Source organism: Dermacentor albipictus, chromosome 7 (assembly GCF_038994185.2).
Source record: "Dermacentor albipictus isolate Rhodes 1998 colony chromosome 7, USDA_Dalb.pri_finalv2, whole genome shotgun sequence".
Classification (NCBI taxonomy): domain Eukaryota; kingdom Metazoa; phylum Arthropoda; class Arachnida; order Ixodida; family Ixodidae; genus Dermacentor; species Dermacentor albipictus.
The window spans coordinates 125,170,209-125,191,929 of NC_091827.1; the positions used below are offsets into that span (position 1 = coordinate 125,170,209).

The window sequence follows — 21,721 nt, forward strand, 5'->3', positions numbered from 1 at the left end:
AATAGCATTGCATATTCTATCTTCCTGTCTGACGCCTTTCTTTATTGGGATTTTGTTGCTTCCTTTATGGAGGACTACGGTGGCTGTGGAGACGCTATAGATATCTTTCAGTATTTTTACATACGGCTCGTCTACACCCTGATTCCGTAATGCCTCCATGACTGCTGAGGTTTCGACTGAATCAAACGCTTTCTCGTAATCAATAAAAGCTATATATAAGGGTTGGTTATATTTCTCTATCACCTGATTTATATAGTGAATGTAGTCTATTGTTGAGTAGCCTTTACAAAATCCTGCCTGGTCCTTTCTTGACAGAAGTCTAAGGTGTCCCTGATTGTATTTGCAATTACGTTAGTAAATACTTTGTAAACAACGGACAGTAAGCTGATCGGTCTATAATTTTTCAAGACTTTGGCGTCCCAGGACCTTTCTTATGGATTAAGATTATAATGGCGTTCTTTCAAGATTCCGGTACGCTCGAGGTTATGAGGCATTGCGTATAAAGGGTGGCCAGTTTTTCTAGAACAATCTGCCCACCATCCTTCAACAAATCTGCTGTAACCTGATCCTCCCCCGCCGTCTTCCCCCTTTGCATAGCTCCCAAGGCTTTTTTTACTTTTTCTGGCATTACTTGTGGGATGTCAAATTCCTCTAGCCTATTCCCTCTACCATTATCTTCGTGGGTGCCACCGATACTGTACAAATCTTTATAGAACACCTCAGCCACTTGAACTATCTTATACATATTAGAAGTGATATTGCCAGCTTTGTCTCTGATTCTTGCCTATTCCTAGTTTAGAGTTGGAGAAGTATGGGAGAGGCCTTTGCCCTGCAGTGGGCGTAACCAGGCTGATGGTGATGATCATCATGATGATGATGAAATTATTTGTACGGCAACGGTTTTACATGTTGCAGAATATGACGTAGATGGTGCTAAGAAATCTCAATGATTTACTAGCAGCTAAAATGACCTTAGTAGTGTGCGAGCACCAGGACAGATTAGAAGACAGAGCGACATTGAGATATTTGAATGATTGGACTAATTGTATTGGAAAGTTAGCAATTGAATAAGTAAAACTGAGCAGGTTATGGCAGAAAGAGGACACAAGTTTACATTGATTAGGATTTAAGTTAATTAGATGGCAATTACACTTTTCTTGTACATTGTTAAGGCTGGTCTGGATGCGTGTGTAGTCAAATCTGTTGGCAACTGTGCGGTAGATTACACAATCGAGTATGACGTAGATGGTGCTAAGAAATCTCAGTGATTTACTAGCAGCTAAAATGACCTTAGTAGTGTGCGAGCACCAGGACAGATTAGAAGACAGAGCGACATTGAGATATTTGAATGATTGGACTGATTGTATTGGAAAGTTAGCAATTGAATAAGTAAAACTGAGCAGGTTATGGCAGAAAGAGGACACAAGTTTACATTGATTAGGATTTAAGTTAATTAGATGGCAATTACACTTTTCTTGTACATTGTTAAGGCTGTTCTGGATGTGTGTGTAGTCAAATCTGTTGGCAACTGTGCAGTAGATTACACAATCATCTGCAGACATAAAAAAGGTTACGCGATACATGCACTGGTTGATCACCGATATAATTTTTTTTAAAGTAGCAGTCCTAGGAGGGCCCTCTACAGGATGCCTGACTTTATGGGGAGCCTATTAGAATAATGGTTAATAACGGAGACAAACTAATAACAGTTAGTGGAGAATGCTCCAGTTTGCTACCTGTTTGTGCAAGTTTAATTGAGACAATTTTAAAAGCAAACGCTTATGAGGAACTGTGTCAAATGCTTTTGTGAAAACGAGGAATGCAGCATCAGTCTGATGGTTACTCTCAAGGTTAACATGCAGGTCATGAGCGAAGATGGCCAACTGCCTTTCGCAAGAATTCCCTTTGTAAAACCCATATCGACAAGGGTGAAAATAGCAGATTGAGTTCTAGAATTTTGTGATATGCAAGTATATGATATGTTCCATGATTTTGCCAGGGACGGTAGGTAACTATATAGGATGTTAAATTAATAGGGTTTATCTGTTGACCGATTGAAATTTCTAGGTCTAATATCAATGTTGCACAGACACTTCTGCTTGCCATGGAGCCCAATAGGGATGAAATATTCTAACTTCAATCAACATTGATTGCTGCTACCCAGTACAAAAACATGGATCAAGTTGGGTGAGCTGTAGTGCACCAGGTTTTGATATGTGATCCGAAGCACTTGGAAATTTTTCTAATATGCAGTAAAAATCACAGTGCAGATGTCAGCCTACAATTACAATCTTTAGTGGCCAATGCACAACTTGTGATTCCAGATGGAGCAAAGTCATGAGTGAAGGAACACTTGATGTGGACTGAGCTCAACCCCGACAGCTTGATCGCGATTGAATGCACCTATGTCACAGGTGTATAACTCTTCAAACAATGAATTAATTTGCCAAGTCAACAGATAGGGAAAATTGACACACTGCGAACCAAGCCTTGCGTTCACCAATGGGACTGTTCTAATGGATAGTTGAAGCTACCTTCAAAAGTTGGTGACTGCTTATGGAACGAAGGCAAGAGACTTGAAATTTACCACACACATATACACACAAGAAAAGATGGGCATTATGGGATAGTGTTTGTTGTAGTGGTGTCGCCGGGGGGAGCGTTACACTGGCCATGCCCCCCCTCCCCCTTTCGATTCCTATTAGTATACAATCTGCCAGGACAGCCTCTTTCCCCCCCCCTCCACTTTCCATGGTGAAGAGGGTGAAAAAATTTCTGGCTATGACACTGGTTTGTTGTTTCTAACCCAAAATGGAATTGTTTAAAACTCATTTGCATAAGAAAGTGCAACCCTGCCTCAGCAGGTGGCTAACTTGAAAACTGAAAATACTGGCCAACAATGTGCAATGTTCAAAAACTTCATCAATAAACTTTTTACTTGCAATACAGTAACGTGGTAATATTGCAGTGGATTCATAATTGATTGAGGTAGCATGATAAGACAATAGAGTAAACTAGCTGGAAAGCCACTGTTATTTCTCACAACTGAATTTCATTAATGAAAGTCAAATGCTTAACGGGACACTAAAGCGAAACAAAAAATCAGTTTAGACTAATGAAGCATTGTTTCAGAACCCTGCAGGCAGTCATTTCAAAAAGATAGTTTGATTATTACGTGAGAAAATGAAGGTCCAAGTATCAGTATTTGAATTTCGCGCCGAAACCCCACTGCTTGTACGTGAGCGTGACGTCAGGGATTCCAAAATATGTTTTCGCATTTGGGCAGCGTCGGCTGAGTAAAGGTTCCCGAAACTTGCCATGTTTAAGATTTGGTTCCTTTAGAACACAATGTAGTCAATCTGTACCGCTATATATAATTAGCAGGCCCTATAAGATGCCATAAAAACCGATGACGTCACAGCCACCAGGTGCGGGAACTTCAGTAGGCGTCGCCACCCGTATTTCGTTCTTGCGCTTTTTCTGGCTTACCAAACGTGTTATCGTTGTAAGAGTGGTGTTTTTGGTGTTGTAGAAAGGTAATTTACTGATGCAGAAGGAATCATTTTTCCCTTTAGTGTCCCTTTAAGTACAACAGAAACTGCTAAAAGCAATACATCAAAATAAACATGATATAAAAAAGCAAAGTGCATGTCTTGTAAATTCACTCTTTTTTTTTTTGCCTTTGTTGCACTACCTAAAGCTAAAAAAAAAAGTTAGGAAAAAGTTGAAAGGCTATGAAGCTTTTTAATTACTAACCTTTAGAGCACATGTTGCATTTAGCCAAATTGAAGCCTAGTACCAATAAATTCATGTCAATTTTACAAAAATCACGGCCCTCACATCACTCGAAAGTGGCACGAGTCTCGAGACTTCAAAAAGCAATCTTGGGAGTTCAGAATCCATCTTAAATACGTGTTACGAAATACATAAGTTACTAGTTTCTCAAAGGGCTCCCTCCATGAACTCTGGGAGGAAACTAACTGTAATGCCAATGAATTTTGTAGAACATGTCAGGAACAAATAACTTGAAACTGGTGTTAGTATTTTGACTTCCATTAAATAGACCTAGATACCACCCAGCTTCATTTCTGCAATTACACGTGCCCCAAAGTGAATGACTAATTACCTAATTAGTTAGTATAATGCCCGAGTTACTGTAACAATACTGTTAATTAGCTAATTTACAATTCCAATATATGTCATGCAAGTGAACTCTAAGCCTTCAAGCAAGCTACCTGGGGAGGTGACATCATGTAATCTGCCACCCACAATATCTTGAAACATTTGTTCAAAGAAAAAAATGCTAACGGTATAAAGATGATGGCAACACAATTATGTTTTAGTGATCACAATTACCTATAGTCAAAGCATGCAAACATTTCAGTGCATGGATGAATACGGGAAGACTGCAAAAAAGAGTGGAGAAAAAAAGTAACGAAAGTAACAATGTTGCTGTCAGAAAGCATGTGATACAAATACGAAGTAATTAGCGTAATGTACAAGGCTGCAATGGTAGGTCACTGAATGCTGAAGTATGGCTGGGATCAGGCAGGAATTCTAGCCTTGAAGTCAAGAATAGGGTTTTTGGCAGTAAAACAAATACAGTAAAACAATCCGAGGAGACATGAAGTACCCAACATTTGGGAGGTAAAAGACTAAGCTTCAGCATGAAGCTTAGCCATAGTAGAAATATATAGACAAACAGGGGTGTGGGAATATTAATTTTTGAGACCAAATCAAGTATCGACTACTTTTTGAATAAAAAGCAGTCATTTTCATCATGAACATAGAATGATATTCATATCCTAGTATTCACAATGTTAGCAATTTTCTGTCATACTGTTGCAAGTTATGAAACAGTGTTTCTTAAAAGTCGAAATAGAGCATACAAAACAAAAAGGCACTTAGCTTGCATACCCGGAATTCTTCAGAGAATCCAGATTCAGAATAAAAGGTCTGGCTCCCCGAGTAATGTACAGTGGCTCTGCTATATATGTAACTTCTAATTTTTCTTTCTTTAAGCATGATATGCTGTTAGCTCCCATTGTCAGTGACCTTCAAGTGACCTTGAGCCAAAATCTGGAGCCATTATCTTGGCACTCTGACGTGAACATCTGGGCAACCAGCCAAAACTTTAGAAAATGCGGTCTCTGGCCTCGAACCCTTTGCACAGGACCGCATTACATGCACTAGTTACTGTCCAAACAAGTTACCAATAGTATTGCTTCCGACTTCCTTTCAATGTTGGTTCACAATATCACTCAAGCTGTAACTTCTAGTACGTTGAAGTTTTATCTGTCATTTCCAATAGTGATGTTCAAAAGGCAGATACAGTGCACCACACACTTGATTGTCATCTTTCGGCACTGAGACAGGGTTGTTTGTGCTCTTTCAATGCCAGCGGTCCTAGATTTCGCAGTGCGGTTTTTGCACCGCCTCCTTCTCTCGAGAGATGGCACCACGCTGTGTGACCAGGCCAGCAGCGTCGTGTGCCGTGGATGATTGTGAGATGGATGTGAGCAACTGTCCTAATTACTCCAACCAATCTGCTTTGCTGGTAGCCATTTCATGCTTACAACTACTCTTGATTACAGGAGGGCCTGCATTCTTTTGCCTGCTATGGCTGCCAAGGTGAAAATTTATGGCACTCCTGCTCAGATTTTTTATTTGAGTGCACACACTAGAGGATTTAAACTACTTAAAAATTGTTCGAAAAATATTCACGTTTACAAATACCGATTATTCAATTTGAAGACTGAATCCAATAGGGCCTTATTTGATCTGATAATCAAAATTTTCTAATATTCCAACACCCCTACTAGTGGAGGACCAATGAGTGCTGTGGGCATTCAGTGCCTGTACCACTGCAGTGTGAAGAATAGCATGGTGGCTTGCAAGTGAATACAGCTGCTAAAGTGAAGCATGACAAGCCTAAGATAGCTAAGTAAAATTTTTAAAAAGTAAGAAATTACGAGAGGGTTTACAAGGGAGCAACCAAGATGCAGAAATAAGTGAAGGTTATAGCTCTGCCGCACCATTATGGAAGCTGTGGGTTCGTTGCATTTTGATGGGGGCAAAATGCAAACATGGTCATGCACTCAGTAGGTACACATTAAAGAACTCCAGGAGGTAAAAATTAATCTGGAGCTATCCACAAATGTACATCGATCCCATAATTTACTGCAGTTGGGGACATTCAATTTGAAGGTGTTAGAAAACAATCATTTTTGACAACTCCAACAAGAGTGCCTTGCTTTCCAGTGGTAGGGCTGGATGCTTGCAAATGAAGTGCTGTATAGTAACAAGTTTGATAAAGTAGATTACCTTTGTCACTGTTGCATGTAAGCCAGGGAAATGACTGAGCATATTTTAATAAAGTATAATTTCCTTCCACTCTCAATAGACGAGGCAAGCCCAGAGAATTATGAAGCATTTGGATTTAAAAGCAGTCACAAGGAGATCGATATGTAAAAAGCTGAGATATCCAAGAAGAGGCAGGAATACTGGTGTCAGAATTTGTCACACAGACTTTCTTCTTTTTTTAATGCAAGACTTGAGAGCAGGCCAAATGGTATTCAGAGGTGCCAGCCCACTGGAGATATGATGGGGACCTCTAAGCACAAGTCTTTACCTTGTACTGCAATCAAATTTTCCCGCAGGTTTGCCTACAGCTGCCTATAAAGTGCAGTTAAATTCTGGGCTCTTTCTAGATTTTAAATCCCGAGTGATCTGCAGTGTCACTTGCTCAGTGCAACTATGTTTCCATCACTATAGTGTGTATGGCACTGTAGTTACGTATGTTCACAGTCACTTACAACCTATGTATTCATGAGGTCCTCCTAACAAATGTGTTCTGCCTGCACTTCCACTCTCCCACATACTGAACCATGACAGTCAGTGGTAGGCTTTGAACATGCTGCGGTTATGCTCACATTCAACGCACAGACAGAGGACTTGTTTCTGATAAGCATGAGAAGAATTATTCTAATGACAGTTTCCAAAGAAGCTTCGCCCCCTAAGCATAGCAAGGTTGCACACTGCTGCCAAGAAAGAGCACCAGTGAAAGCCAAGCTAATCAATCAGTGCCTCCACTCATCTTTCATGCTTCTCACACAAAACCCCCCATCCATCCCATGGGCTAACAAAGATACAGGCAAGATCATCCCTCGCATCATCAGCCCTTTTCATGTCCACTGCAGGTCAAATGCCTCTCTTAGCTATCTACAGCAACCAAACAGTAGACTCCATTCTCTTTAAATTGGATGTTGTAGGACCTCAGTCTGACTATCGCCCTCCTCCTCCTGCATATAACATCTGTATGTGGATCACTTTACCTATGTGTAATACAATGATTCAGATTTTGCTCACAACTTTCCTAATCTCATCACAACGTTTAGTTCTCTGTGATCGACAGTGGTTGAACAAGAAATGTCTCTAGAGTCAAAGTTTTGAAAAGAGGACTAGACTTTGTCAGGCCTCAATGGAGACAATATTGACTTCGGAGACATCTGCTGGTCTTCCTGTGAACTTATGACTTGTATGGACATCTAATTTTCTGCCATACTTGACTTGTTTCTCTTCATGTGGCACCTATTCCATTACTATAATACACAACTGCTTACATGCTCTAGACAATAGCTACGTATATATAATACACAACTGCTTACATGCTCTAGACAATAGCTACGAGCTCAAAACTGGGTCTGCACTGTCTTTCTGTCCTTTGCATTATACCTGACATACTGTTTCACTTATTTCTCCCTTAAGGCGTCAAATACATTATCAAAGGGTGGGGAGGAGGGGGATGTCAAAAAGCCTGTAACATCAGGATACTCTCAAGAATTTAGAGAACATATAACGGAAATGCAGTTGCAATAGTTATGAGAAATGTAAAAGCAAACAACTGTCAAAGCTAAATATCCGTACGCTGAAAACAAGTTCAGAGGGTAAAGACAAACTTGGAAAACAAGAAATTCAGTAAGTAGGTATGTTTCCTAGCTAATTTAGGGAAAAATGAGACATCCACCCAATCGTAGAAATTGCTACAAAAGAAACCCATACAGGTTCCTCGAAAGAAAAGCCTTGCAGTTGAAGAAGAATTTGTCCTGGTCCAGGACTCAAACCTGGGACCACCACCTTACTGGGGCAGCCGCTCTACCATCTGAGCTAATCAGGCAGCTAGCAGATGGCAGGGCGAAGTCGAATTTGTCAACAACTCGAAGCAAAGACAAGAGTTTCACGTTATAGTTCTGTGGAAACCCGCAAGGTGGAGAGAAGTAATTATTTAGGGAAAATGAAACATCTACCCAATCGTAGAAATCGCTACAAAGAAGCCCATACAGGTTGCTCGAAAAAATATTCGCAGTTGAAGAAAAATTCGTCCTGGTCCGGGACGATTGGGTAGATGTTTCATTTTCCCTTAATTAATTACTTCTCTGCACCTTGCGGTTTTCTGCAGAACTATTACGTGATATGTTTCCTAGAGTTTGTGCAGTGCATCAGTTCAGGAGCAGTGTGTATGAAGCTATGCACACCAGGTAGGTAGTTTTCCTCTGAATATTTTGTGGTCTATGCACGTGACTGTGATCAAAAAGAGCATTCCACACTACTGCAAAGGGCAAAAAGTATGTGTTTACAGCTGACGTGTGACAAATTGATTTTAGCTGATTGGCCGAGAAGCAATGTGTGACAATTTACACATGTTATTATTATCTGGCTAAGTATTAAGGTTGGGCATTATTCTGAACTGTGGCTTTAACAGCATATCGTGCGACTTCAGGCAATAGAAAAAGAATGAAGCTGGCAAAGGTGCAAGATGACATGGCACAATGCAATTGAAGGCAAGCCACGTGACTGTTTTAATGAAATACTACTGACTTAAGTATTGAGAGGGGATAATGTGAGATGCTTTGTTTTAGATTGATTCCTTAAGTGCAGTTAGGCAGTGAGGGGTGCAAAATGTAAAATGTTAATTCTCGTCTCAGATGTGAGGAACCAATGCTGTACGATGTAATGCAGGAGAACCAAGGTCTTTTATGAAGAGTTTATACCTAGAAAACTTTATCAGCACAGCTGTGACCCTGTCTAAGACCAAACTATGTTTAATACAAGCCAAACCCATATTCCCATGATGGAAGACTACAAAATTCACATGGACATTACCACCAGATCTCCCTCTAGGTAATATCCTAAGATACTGCCCTGTAAGAATATCACCCGCCGCCCTTCCATGTGAACTTGTTCTAGGGCAAGTTGGTGTTTAGGTTTACTATAAGTGTTGTTCTTAGCACAAAGTACAGGACATGAAGCCAGATAACTGGAAAGACTCAAAGAAGTGTCAACTACCAACTTTTTAGCAGTGGACCCAGATACAAAACTAAGACGCTCATGCACACATAGCACACAGTACAGAGAATGTGTAACAAAGAATCACATTGTCACAAGCTGCCTTTTGAAGAAAGCAACGTATATATGTGTCCATAATACAAGCAGACCCTTTCTTTCTTATGTGAAAAGTTTCCAATAATTCCCTCACACTTTGGTCACTGCTCTTGCCTGACAGCTTCTCTATGTCTTTCCGGTTGGCTTGCTTCATACACCATACTTCACACCAACAACATGTCTAGTAAATCCTTGTAGGTGCTGTGTCATCCTGTTTGGTGCAACCTTTGAATGCGATCCAGTTTTAGTCGTTCTACTGAGTGAGTCAGCAGAAGGGTTTCCTTTCCCAAACCCCAAGCAGGGAAGCCCCACACTCGACCCGCTGTGTATTCTTCTGCTGTTACAGGTCTTCACCCTGCACCTGACCTAGATTTCGCCGTGAAGCCTGGCGCCATTCTTCTGCCTTTATGTTATGTTCCTTACGTGCCTAGGACACTGCTAAGATGCACCAAGGCTTCCAGCTATCCAAGTAATTCATTAATATTCGAACTCTAGATAAATGGTCTCAGTTGGTAGCACTGGCCTATCAATGTGCCTGCACTTCCTGCACACAAAGCAGAGGGGTTCAGATTTGTTAATATCAAGTATGGCAAGAATTACAATGACAATGTACAGTACCATGCTTCTTGTTATCTACCAAGCCGAAATGTTTAACTATAAATTGCCACTAATTCTTGCTACACTTAATGTAGGATTTCCATCTGTGCCATGAGTATGTGCTGTTTATTACCTTTAGGCACCACTGTACGTAGAGTAGTTCTCAATGTTGTTCTACAGTTGTTTTCAATGTTGCCTGCATCGGCAACATTGAGACTTGAAGTATTACAAATAACATTTACAATATTGTTACATGGAGGCTGACAAAACAGGGAAACGTATTTGCAATATATTTACAAGGAGAGCAAGCACTGAGCCATATGGTCGAATGCGCGTGCCAGCTCAAAAGCATCATCTTTGTCCATGCACTTCTAGAGGAATATTACCGTAACATGACCTCCAGTTGCTGAATCACCGGCACGGTGCTTGCTATGGTGTATGGGAGCGGTAAAGTTTAAGGCTGGATATGTGAACAACGTCTGTAGGCGGAAAAATGAAGGAAGAGGTAGATTTGAGGTGGGCCAATCGCGTGAGTGACATCTGTTACACATCTTAAGACATGGTAGGGTTCGGAGTACCGGGAAAGCAATTTTTCAGAGAGTCTGATATGCCGAGTCAGAGTCCACAGAAGCACAAAGGCGCCCGGGGTATAGATAACACTTGACAGGAGTCATAGTGGTGCCTCTGGTGGTCTTGCAATGCTGTAAGGCGATGGCGAGCAATATGGTGTGCCTTGTAAGCTTTGGAAATTGCATTGCGGGCGTAATCAGGGCGCAAATGGTCAGCAGCTGGAATGATAGTGTCAAAAGGTAGCGTTGGGTGGTGGCCAAACAGAAGATGAAAGGGTGAAAAACCAGCGGTATCATGACGGGAGTAATTGTAGGCAAATGTAACGAAGGGCAATGCACTGTCCCAGTCTTGATGGTCAGAAGAAACAAGCATAGAAAGCATGTCAGTTAGCATCCCACTGAATCGTTCAGTCAAGCCGTTTGTTTGTGGGTGGCAAGCCATAGTAAATTTGTGTTTTGTCATGCAGGAGTGAAGCAGGTCATTGATAGCTCTGGAGAAAAAGCAGCGCCACACTCAGGAGTTCTCAAGGGGCTCTATGATGCAAGATGACATCACGTTGCAGGAAATCAGTGACGTCCGCTGCCCAACTGGTAGGGAGAGCATGTGTAATTGCATATCGGGTGGTGTGGTCTGTGTAGCAATGGCAATCCATTTGTTGCCAGCAGTAGAGGCAAGGAAAGAACTGAACAGATCAAGACCAACTCAGAAGAAGGGTTCAGATGGGATGTCAAGGGGCTGAAGGAGGCCAGCAGGAGGCATAAGTAGTTTCTTTTGGCACTGGCACGGGTAACATGCAGCAACGTAGTGACGAACGAAGCGGTAAAGACAGGGCTAAAAGAAGCGATACCGAATGCGATCGTAGGTCCGGGAAACTCCAAGATGACCAGCGGGTGTGGTGTCATGGAGCTGGCCGAGAATGCTCAAGCGCAGATATGTGGGAAGGACAAGCAGCAGTTCATGTCCATGCGGGTGGACATTGTGGCGATATAATGTGCCATCTTTAAGCACGAAGAGGCGAAGGGATGGATTGGATGCTGGAGAATCCAGCTTCTGAATAAGCTCACCTAAGATGGGATCATGGCACTGTTGATCACATCACGGACGTGGCTCAAAAGTGGAGAGCACGAGTACACACGCAAGCGCACCATCGGAGGCTTCAGATGGAACCACAGGATTGCGAGACAAACAGTCAGTGTCCCGGTACAACCAGTAGACTCGGTAGATGCACATGCATGGCAATTTCTTTCTCGGCGGAACGCTGGCAGCCTGCAGGTTGGCCAAAGAACTCCCGAAGTTTTGTCTTAAATACGCTCCGGCTTGTGAACTCCTCTTCGTTGTTATCGAACCAGGCCTTCGCAGTTCCCTTTAGATAAAATATGCTCACCAGCATCAAGGTCGGGTCCTACGTATACTGTGCGCTTACGCACTCACAAGTCGAATCCAGTTGTCAACATCATCACCATCAGCACCAGAAAATGTCCCAGGATCACAGGATAGAGCCAGGATGATGGCTGGCATGGCTGTTGATGCAGTTTCACTGCCGGAAGACATGCCTAGAGTGGCAACTGCTGCAGAGCTCCATCTTGCATCAGACCCTCTGCATCTTCGCCAAGATATTACGTAGACCCAGACACAACAGGGAAACGCATTTACAATATATTTACAAGGAGAGCAAGCACTGAATCATATGGGCGAATGTACACGCCAGATCAAAAGCGCCTTCTTCGTCGATGCTCCTTTAGAGGAATATTACTGTAACAATATTACAAGAGGGGATCTTCCTAGTACGAGGTCTCCTCACCTGCCCAACTGCCTTCAGCCCCAACAGCTACAGTGGACTCCTTCGCAGCTGCTGAGCTTGCCCTAGTTTCCTTCTAGTGAATGTTTATGCAGTGCTTCACACTTGTACATGTCAAGACATTAGAGCAGCAGCATTGCCTAGTAAAGAAATCCCAATGCAGTCCTTGGCATTTTTAGCATTGCATACACTTAAACACAATGCAACTACATCAAACTGAATTGGCTTCTAGTACCTGATCTATCTGAAACTACAACTTTTCTTTGCTCCATTTGTGTATTCACAGCAGAAAGACCAACTGAAGTTGAACTGTAACTGAAGCCAAATACATTCATAAAATGATTGGCGAGGCTCTGAACGGACACTAAAGACACATGGTTTTGCAGTGATTGGTTGATTATCAAAAGAGACAATGAAAGTCCTACTTCCATTTTTAAAAATTTCATATTAAAACTTCAGTGCCAACATGCTAGGGCATCACATATTTTGAAATATCTTTTTTTTCCTATTTTGACCATCGTGACTCAGTAAGAATTATTCCAAGCTTGCTAAGTTCAATCATGAGATCTACTGAAATAAAATGTAGTCCTACTATACTGATAAAAAATTAATGAGGTTTGAGCAGATGACATCGATATCCACGACATTAGGGCAAGCTCGTATGAGAACTTCAAGGCCGTTCCACCATCTGCTCTTTCCTTTTTGCATAATTTCTGCCTCACTGAACTTCCGATAGCAAGAGTGGCTGTTTTTTTTTTTAATTGTAGAAGGGTAATTTACAGATACCACTCAAATAATTTTTCCCTTTAGTGTCTGTCCAACATTCAAAAGCTACACATCTGACAAGAGAGAGGTCGTAGTGGAAGATTCCAAATTAGTCCTGCCCATCTGGTGTTCATCAATGTACCCTTAAATCTACACACAAGCACATTTGCACTGCTACCTCCACCAAAATGCAGCTCCTGCAGCTAGGTCACAGTGATTCATGTACCAATTTTTGAAGAATAAAATAAAATAATATAGGAAATCCTGTCAGCCCACAAGTGCATTTTCCTTGAACTGTTTTGTAGTTAAATACAATGCATCTTTCAGCCGATAAAACTAATTTCCTTTGTGCACACAGTGCCAGTTACCATCAGCACTTGTTGCTGTGTAGACCAGCAAAAACAGCAGTGACTCATTTGTTTGTTTGTTTTCCAGCCTGCAGTAGGAATTTTATCCCTATTACGCCTGTTTTTCTTTAATGACCAACAACAGCAGTTTGCCAAAATATAGATCTTGTGATTCTGATGTTCTTGCTAATTTTTATAAATCATATAGTTGAAGGATTGACTTACAAAGCATGCTTGTATGCTAATGACTATGTGCTCACACTGATCAGTTTATAAGAAATTAGAAGCAGAGTATGGAGGTGGACATTGCAAAACGGGCTTATGATGATGAGACAGTGAAGCAGCATTCTCTCATGGGAAAAAAAGTAAAGAAACAGGATTGGCATATTCAAGAAGACTTGTAGCTTGACCTGTGTGTCAACCGCATCCGTGGCTTTTTATTACTACACAAGGAATAGACTTGCAACTTTGTTTCTGCTAAGTGATCAAGTCATGGGGCACTTGTAACCCTACAACCCCTACTGCCCACTTCCCCATTCTAATGAGCTGTTTATGACAGTAAGTCGGAGCAGTGTGCAGGTAGTTTAAAATGAGAATAAAATAAAATAAATTTTTGCAGCCACCTAACTGGCTGCAGACTGAAAATTACATATACTGCCTTACTCCTGACAGTAGATCTATGCCCAACTGTTCATTTCTTCTTTGCATGTTCCTGGGTGAAATGTAAAAGAAAAAATTTCACAAGGGTCCACAACTTATATATGAGTAAGAAGGTATATGACATATAAAGTTGGAAACCACTGAAACAAAAAAATCTGAAAAAGAAAGAGCTCACTATATATAACAATACTTGAAATCATAACATATGTTGTACAATGCAAGAGTACTCTGATGCCTACAGAAAGTTCTGTGCCTGCTAAAATGAGAAAAGTAGTGCTGATATCGTGATGACCAATTATACCGATGATCTTCAACATGAAGCCTGGTTTTCACTTGACACAAATTTGATCAGCATGTTTTATTTTGCATTTACTGTATGTTTGTGATAACAATGGAAGTGTAATATAAGCAAGGGCAAGTAATGAAGCAGGACGGGCACAATCCTGCTTAGCAGCAATGCTACTGTGCTGGTAGACATAAGGAAGACAAATCCAAAGGAGGGCACACTGTTAAGCTTCAGTCAACCACCTGTGAACCTAAGTGATCAGGAATTATTTCTGGTTATGGAACTGGGCATAAGGGACAGCCGGATGTACAGCAGTCATTCTGGCAAGTGAAAAAGACTGAGAGAGAAAAAAAAGGAAACACATAGAAAGAAAGAAAAATCACTGTTAATTAATTTTTGTTTGTTGCATGTTACATTTGTGGGTTTATGTGCTTTCACAACAAGTACCTTTCATCTGTGTGGCAGAGGTGATACCCTTCACAAATTGAATATTCAAATGTACTTGCTGCAGTGTGAGAGATTAGGCTCTGCTGGATCGGCAGGTTGTAAGTAAATGCTTTAGGCAGTGATTACCCCAGGTTTTTTTTTGTTGCCTTTTCTTCATTCCGTCCTGTACATACGTGCAATGTCATTTAACAGAGACATTGTTAGTAGAGCTGCAGAGCTGACCATGAAATGTCCTTGCTTGTGTTGCACTGCCAACCACTACAAATTAACCTAATTATCAGTTTTTTGTATTGTGTATTACAGCATAACGTGCTAGCACATGCAAGCCATGAGGGCTAGACAACAGAAGGGTGTTCTGTAATTAGCCACCTATTGGACTGTCCATTTCAACTGCCGCTGACTGGCTGGAGCTGAACCAGCGAGAAGGAGACTGGCTAGGAGTGCCTGTTTTTTTCTTGCTGGTACCCCAGCCCAACCAATCAACACTTCAACAGCAGGCGAAGTCTGAGACTTAAGACTCACTCACACTAAGCTGATCCAACACTGATTTGCGTCTGCTGACTGCCGGTGACAGTATTTTTTACCTTCGTCTCAGTGCCTCTGTCACACTGTACCGACTCGGAGCTCTCCGCCGACCGTCGGCAGATTGTTGGCGCCGACCCAAAGGGAAAAAACATTGCGGAGAGTCGGCAGACCGAAATTGGTGTTGAATCGGCCTAGTGTGAGTGAGCCTTCACAGAATACCCTCCCCTGCAGTCTGGCAAAGACAATTCATGGCACTTAATTTATACACGTCAATATGACACGTGGACTAACACCTTGTTCTTTGAGGGGAACTTATACTGCAGATGATGCCCACCTTTCTCTATGGTGAAACAATAAATAGGCACTAGAAATTTTCAGGCAGGCATAGTGTTCAAGCATTAGTGATACAATCATCATGAAAACACAAGTGACATTAGCTGCTGTACTATATTCCAGCAATAATGGAGAGCTGTGTGGAATCAACAAATTTTTTTAGTGTTGCAAACAATTTGAACATTATATTTTTGCCACTAAAGAGCTCATCATTTTACATGCCATCTACAAATTCATAAGACCAGTCTCTGCGACAGCATACTCGCACTTGGGCCAACAGCTTTTTAATGGCCCAGTTTGTATCTTGCAATGTCCAGCACAACACTTCACCACACAGCAATTTAAGGAGACCGAATCTATTTTCATAATTTATATATGAAGGGTTAATGTTATCAAGAGTAACATTCGACTCACAGGGACTTTAGCGGCAGTGAAAATTTTAGAAGCTGGTGTCCATCTAGCCTACCCTCTAGCACTCCAGCTTGAGGCTTTTATGAATAAAATTTCTGTTAAAAGCTGTGCCAGCACAGCACAGGAGGTTACTTTATATTCAACAGCATAGTGGTGAATGAGCTTCAATCCAGCACCAAATGCACGTTCTAAATGTCTAAGGAATTCTGGACCCAATACAAAAGTATACCCGACACTGCCTGAGATGTCTGCGTACACGCTTAAACAGGCTTAACTAGATCCCCTGGAAAATAAATATCACCTGGCAGGAAGGCAGCTGCCCTATCGGTTCCACTGCATTGCATCTGGATGGCGAAAACGCCTCGTCTGCTCTACAAATACCAAACCCCTAATTTATAGAAATATCATAAGAAGTCAACAAACACATGCGAAGGTTGTGGGTTCGGTTCCCACCTGCGGCAAGTTGTTTTTCCATCCACTTCAATTTCAATTAATTTATCGTTTCTTTATTTCACTTATAAAGTACAAGTAATTTCTCCTATGTTATCCTTGGTGTCAGTGTTTGTTGGCTTCTTATGATATGACTAATAAAAATCGGGCCCTTCAGTTAACCCCTTTCCTTCTCGCTCATTTCTAGAAAGTCGTTCAAAGCGTACGTCCTACATGGGCCGTAAACAGGCGCTCGTCGTGATCGATACGGGCGACGAAAGACGGAACGCCGGATGACGTTCAGCACGCGGCGCACATATTATGCGAAATGGTCCAGAGGTGAGACGGACGCGCGGCGCCACACTTGACGTGACAGTACGACGGTGTACCTGGCACTCCCTCGCGGCACGCGATGTTTCCAACATTACAAGCCGCGCGCCCCGTCGATGTTACCGGAACACACACGATGGTTCCACATGGACCGAAACCGCTGCAAGCCGCGTGCGCTAGTTCCTTCTCGAGAATCCTTCGGCGTCATCGTCGCTAATTACAGAGCAGCGGCATATCGTTAGATAGCACGGCTCCCTTCCAGCGCGACAAGGACAAGAGGAATCAAACGAAACGAAGATGTATGTTCTGAGCAAAGCCTCTAACGGCCGCCTTCTCAAACAAAAACATTTGTGGCCGCCAAGAATGCGCGCGGGGGCACCTGCGCCGCGGGCATCCGAAAACGAGCGCGGATTAGAGGTGCAACGACATGTTCAAAACCGCAGGACAGCGTGTCCCGACTCACGGTCAGGGACCGTGGGAGGCTCTTTACTGGGATCCGTATCAGAGAATGCGCGCATTACGTCCTCCGGCCGCGGAAAATTTCGTCCGGGCGGACTGCAAAACAAAAACGCACATCACTTGGCTCGGACGCAGCTGGGTGCGCCCGTGAATCAATCATCCGGCAAGGGACGTAAACAAACGGCGGTTGCCGCGCGTGGCAAGCAGGCTGCGCGCGGACATCGTCGCCGATTTTCGGCCGCGCTGCTTGTGCACCACGACAGCGGAGAGGCAGCGCGCACCTCCAGGGGTGGGGGGAATGGTCGGCCCACAGCCCGAAAGGAGCGAAGGGAAGGGAACGCATCTTCCCGCGGGGAGGACCCGAGCGGCGCTGTTCCGAGGGATGCAAAAAAACCCGTTCGGCCACTCCGATCGCGGCCGGACGGGCGCAGCGAGGGGCGCTGGTTAGAATGCGAGAAATACACACTGCAAAGGCGTCGCACTCACCTGCTTGGCGGGTCGCTGCCGCTGGCTCGGGCCGTCTTTGCCGCAGTGCCGAAGGGAGCGTCGCCGCTGCCGCGCGTGAAATGACGATGGGGCTGATGGCGCCCGCGAGCGCGTTCTCCGCAGGTGCGCTGCTGCTGGTCCCTTGCTTGTACTGCTCGCACGTCACGCTCGCCGCATCCACTTTCTCAACCGCAACGGTCCGATACCTCAGGGCTTATGTCGTTAGAGGGTGGGGTTGGCAAGGTCGCAGCGATGATCTAATTAGTCGCAACCGCTGGTGGTGCAGGTTGCGGCGAAGCTTTTGGGAATGTGAACCTGTACAAGAACGTTCGCACGCTATTGTAGCGCACTGTAGGACAGATAAGCGCCGAAGAAGATATTTGGAGCTGCAGTGGCGACTTGCGAACCAGCCGCAAGCAGTTCGAGTATGAGGGGCTTGTGAAGACCCTACTCCTCGTAGCGAAGGTGGAAGGCAGGTTCTCTACACTCGCAAAGCGTCGCCGACTTGGCTCTTTCTTCGAGTCGAGACTGTATACCTGTTGCGATGAATAAAAGAGAGAAGTGGTTCGTAACGAGAAAGGAAAGGTTGGCGCTATCTTTTGCATCCCTTGAAGAAACGCGGTTGAGCGCCAAACGAATAAGAAAACGAAACTGCCGAGCACGCTTTCATCCTCTCTCTAATTGCCCGGCGCGCGCTTCACCGCGCATATTTGAACTGAGCGGTTGACCTCTGGCCTCCACGAGTGAGCCATGCGCAGTCGTGATGAGGAAAACGATCCATGTTTATTCGTACGGTTCCGTGAGCGAAGGCCACGTAGAGCTGCCCTTTGATTAATTTACAGACGAGCAAGTTATCCCATAGAAAGCGCTTCAGTCGTAACTTTATGCCAACAAAAATACGTGTGATCCTACAGTTTTAAGTCAGACGCATCCCTAGCAAAAAAAGAAAAAAAAAGACTGATAGAAATTACTGCAAGTCTCTTAGGAATATGTATAGGTTGTACGGGTCCTTCCATGAGTCTGATATATACTCCTACCTGACCCATAGAACTCTTCACCAGACTGGTAGACAGCAGATAGATCTCGCATTGTGCTGCCTACACGCCACTGTAGCTGTAGCTACCTAGCTACGTACGCCACCTGCCTACAAGACCAAATAGCATGATGTATCAATCTTTTAAACCCAGATAGAGATCATCATACAACATTGTCACGATCCGCCCGAACTCGTCAACAAGGGAGGCCTCGAGGCACCCCCCCCCCCCCGTTAGGCGGACGCTCCGCAGCGTGGTGGTGATGAACGATGACTGCGCCGACCGAGGAGCTGTGCTAGCTCGTCGGTGTTACAGTGTACTAGATAGGGGCAGTGTGTTCAGACGGTGCAGCGCGCCACGCACCGCTTTGAAGCCGGGAGCGTAGACAGGTCCCGGATGTATGCGGCGGCGCTGCAGTCGCACGGGCTGTACGGACGCGTTCTCCGTGTGTTGCGTTCTGTGGTGTTGCGGCCAGTTGCAGCGTGCTTGCCGTGTGCTTGCTCTGAAGGCATTCCTCGAGTTTCTGTCTCGTTGGGAGTCACATGCAAAAGGATTGCCATTTGTTGGGCGTGTTGGTAGACTGACTTGGAAAGCATATTTAGCGCCAGAGAACTAGGACAGAAGGGAAACGACACCACAATGCGCTAACTTCAACTTGATTGTTAGGAAACACCCGTCTATTTAACTGTGCATGGGTTAAATAGGTGGGTGTTTCCTGAAAATCAAGTTGTTGAAGTTATCGCGTTGTGGTGTTGTCTCCCTTCTGTCCCTGTTCGCTGGCGCTAAATATGCTTTCCATTGCAAAAGGACTTTGCGGCTTGAGCCAGTCGACGGCAGATGGGCTCCGTGTGACATTGTGCAGCACTTTGGCTCTGTTAGAATACTTGGAAAGAGAGGGTTTTAAATACCTGTTGACATCTAGACTAAGCCAATAAAAGTTGGATAACTTCTTGTGAAGTAGTCGTGCGGATCCAACGATCACCCAACGCCGCCTCAATTTTTGATTGTTGTGAATTGCCTTTTTATATCTTGGCGAAGGCAATGCAAACAGGGAACACAGAGGTCAGTAAGGATTTGGTATCGCTACTTCATTCACCTGATAATTTTGACAAGGAAATGGAAGTTGCGTCACAATTGACGAGTTAGTTGAAGCTGGAAATCTTACGCTGGTAGAGCAAAGGCTAAACAATACTCGGGCAGAGCACCGGGCTTATGTGCACGGAGGAAAGGAGCGGTGACCGCTTCATCCGTTATATATGGCAGGGTATGTCGCGCAGAAATTTTTTGCTCGCAAGAAATGTGAGGACTGCCGCTCTCTTCTTTTGCAGAACTCTAGTGTCAGTAGCAGTCTCAAAGTTCACGAAATTTGTGACAGGGGAGGATTGCTGTATCCGTCCAAGTTGCTTTTCGAAGCACTAAAGAAACTTGAGGGAATATATTTACAACCTTCTTCCGCAAAGAGGAGCTTCGCAACGACAGCATAGTTGATGTCATGATTCCAGTGAAAGCTTTAAATTTGGCTATGTCATATATGCTGCAAATTGCATGCTGATGATTTCACATCAGCAGTTGTGCGTTTTTAATTATGTCCTAACAAGGCTGCACTTTTACGTAAAAAGTGTTAATCAGTGAAGAGAAGCATGACGAAAAAAGAAATTGCACTTTAAAGTTAGCTATACTGTTCTTAGCAGGCTGGTGCAACATATGTATGCTGACCCTTCTTTGTCTTTTTCATCTGAATGCACAACTTTTTCTGGCGCATTCAAAACGCTAATTTTGTTAATATAATTTAATTATAATTAATTTAATATAATATAATTATAACGAGGGACAAATGTTTATCGCGAAAGAAGGTAAATGCCAAGCACAGGGAAGCTCTTTGGCTTTGGGCTATGTACGTGCATGTAGTTTTGCCTTCTCTTCTACAACAGCGGCTGAGGAACTAAGCGCTTGACGTGGGGTCGCGGATGCCGCGGCCGCGTTCTTATGAATGCGAACCGCAAAAGAAAATGTGTGCACCTGGAACCCGAGTTGGTTTAAATCAATTCGATGTCCTTTACTACGGCGTTATTTGCAGCCGACTTTTCCGTTCGAATAATTTCTGGTTACGTGGCAACGTGGCCCAAAACAAATTTAACGGCTTTACGCCACAACTTCTGTGTCTGCAAAACCTTTGCTGTCAGGTTAATAAATCCGTCTAATGGGCGTTGAGATGCGCTAGGAGTGCACATACAATTCATCTCTTATATGTAGTGAGTTTCGGGGATGCATCTTAACATCCGAAGATCATTTGCACGTCCATTTGATTGCGACAGAAAACGATTATCAAAATATCAGCGTGCAGCGCTGGCACTGCGCCGTACGTTCCGTACAGCCCATGTTCCTACAGCGCCATCCCGTGCTATCTACATGAAGCGCCTCAGCGGAGGGCGCTTCCTGAACACACTGCCCCTATTCTAGTACACTGTATCGGTGTTTATTGGGTGTGGTGGCCAATGTTGCCTACCGAGCCTGGCGGGCCAACGAAGATGATGCCCGAGGGGGCGTCACATGCTTGTCACACCCCGGGCCTTACCCCTAGTTTGTTTGTCGACAACAAAAAAACTCCCAAGTTCAATGTGCGAGGCTCTGCCTCCGTTCTAGCCGGGTCGATGGCGCCTGCCACCCAGGCGAGTAACGGTCCGATGGCCTCCGCTGTCGAGTACTCCGCCTGGGCACCGGTGTTGAGGGGCCGAGTGTGGCAACGCCGGGTGCTGCCTGAGACAGCCTCGCTCCATCCGGAGGGTCCGCAGTGGTCGGCCTT

At 43.8% G+C, this 21,721-nt stretch overlaps 1 protein-coding gene across 1 annotated transcript in view; it reads right to left on the reverse strand.

Annotated features, from left to right (window-relative positions):
- Positions 1–18,501, reverse strand: part of norpA (no receptor potential A) — a 317,605-nt gene extending 299,104 nt beyond the window's left edge. The window contains exon 1 of the mRNA XM_070522685.1: positions 17,885–18,501. The gene's annotated coding sequence lies outside the window, so the exon portion shown is untranslated. The remainder of the gene's footprint in view (positions 1–17,884) is intronic.
- Positions 18,502–21,721: the final 3,220 nt, after the last annotated feature.